This window comes from Alligator sinensis, unplaced genomic scaffold (assembly GCF_000455745.1).
Source record: "Alligator sinensis unplaced genomic scaffold, ASM45574v1 scaffold763_1, whole genome shotgun sequence".
In the NCBI taxonomy this organism is placed as follows: domain Eukaryota; kingdom Metazoa; phylum Chordata; order Crocodylia; family Alligatoridae; genus Alligator; species Alligator sinensis.
In genome coordinates, this window is record NW_005842744.1 from 425,039 (window position 1) to 426,942 (window position 1,904).

Sequence of the window (1,904 nt, forward strand, 5' to 3'; positions counted from 1 at the left end):
CCCTTTTGTAGCCTGCCGCCGGCTCTGGGGCTCCCTCCCCCCCCGGCTCCCCTCAGCTCCGCCGCCGGATCAGGAGCCCGTCCCGACCGCCGTCTCCCGCCCTCCAGGCCGTACAAGCCCGGGCTCCAAGCGGCACCGTCGTGCTCGAGGCAGCGACCTGCAAGCAAACCCGAGCCGCTGCCCAGGAGTCCGGACTGACTGGTGGGGGGCCCTGGCTCCGAGACTAGACGACATGCAAAACACGAGCCCTCTCGAGTCCAAAAGGATACCTTTTATTAGACCAGCGGGGAAAGCGAAAGAAAATGGTCTTTTTCTGCAGAAGGACCGTTTTCTTGCGATTTGCCAGCTGGTCTAATAAAAAGGTATCCTTTTGGAACCGAAAGCTCCAGTTTTTTGTATGACTTCTTGACTTGACTTCTGGCTTTGCCCTCAGCACTGCCTTGGGAGTGCTTGCCTCCACATCAAGACGTGCTCCAACTCTGAGGACCCAGGTTACAGTGAGCAATACAAAATACAGAAGAAGATGGCTTCTTCTTTGCAGACTTCTTTGCACACACGTGAATGACAGTGCCCATGTGGCAAGCGGGGAGCTCCCACAGCGGTGGCAGTGGCAGGCAGGGTGGCAAGCGGTGACCACCCACAGGCGCCACGGGCACTAGCGGCAGCACTCCAAGGGGTGCACTGCCAATCTCAGGGGGTGCACATGCACCTCCCCACGTGTCACCAATGTGCAGGTTTCCCTTACTTCATGCCGCGCATGTGTTCCTGGAAAACAGCGCACAACTCGAATTCGCATAAAGGAACCCCACTTTACAATGTAACAAATAGGGATACGTTCCAAGACCTCGACTGTACTGACCCCCAGACCCATTTCGACCACTTCTACAAGACAGTTTTGGTACTTGCCAACAGCTGACAGCGCACGCAAGGCCAGGGTGGTGGTGAATGCATAATGAAGATGGCAACTACAGAAACACGTGTCACAGACAACGAGCAAGGAGCACAGATGCACAGACTATATTTTGGTGCGTGTCACTCCCACCGTGCACCGCACAAAGCAGCTGACTGTGGGCTTCCACCACGCCGAGCACTTAAGAGTGGTTTTACCTTGCATATAACAAATTTTTGGTTTAAAAACGGCCATCGCATAAGAGCAAAGTTGCACGTACAGAACCCACATAAAGCGAGGGAAACTTGTATTTTTTCAGCGCACAATAGTTTGCCAGCAAATACAGTATCATTTGTCAGCATTCCTTGGGAGTCTCAGGCCAGCAGAGACTCCCTATGCCTGACGAAGGGCGACTGCGCCCAAGAGCTTGCCAAGAACTTTTTTCCAAACACTCGGTCTAATAAAAGATATCACATCTACACAAAGAGCCTTGCCTGCCTCAACAAATACAATCATTTTGAGCTTCCAATACAATAATTTTATATTTAAGACCTGGCAACGTTGTTCCCCTTCCCCAAGCAGGTTCCCCCAAGACTTTTCTGAGGATGGCATTTACTCTTGAGTCTATCAAGAGGCACTAGTATGACTTGAAGCCCCCCTTCCAGCCCCTTGCCCCTGCCACAATCCTGTCATGATCCACCAGCTGCTTTCTCCCTCCTCCCCTGGCTCCCTTTGGCCTTGCAACAGCAGCATAGCATGGAACCCCTCTCCCAGGTTCCCCGACCATAAGAAGAGTGTCCTGCACCCAGAAGCTTACAGAATCATAGACAATTAGTGTTGGAAGGGACCTCAGGAGGTCATCTAGTCCAACCCCCTGCTCAAAGCAGGCCCATCCCCAACTAGATCATCTCAGCCAGGGCTTTGTCAAGCTGGGCCTTAAAAGCCTCTAAGGATGGAGAGCTCCCCACCTTTTCAACTTTTTCCAGTGCTTTACCACCCACATGAGAAAGTTTTT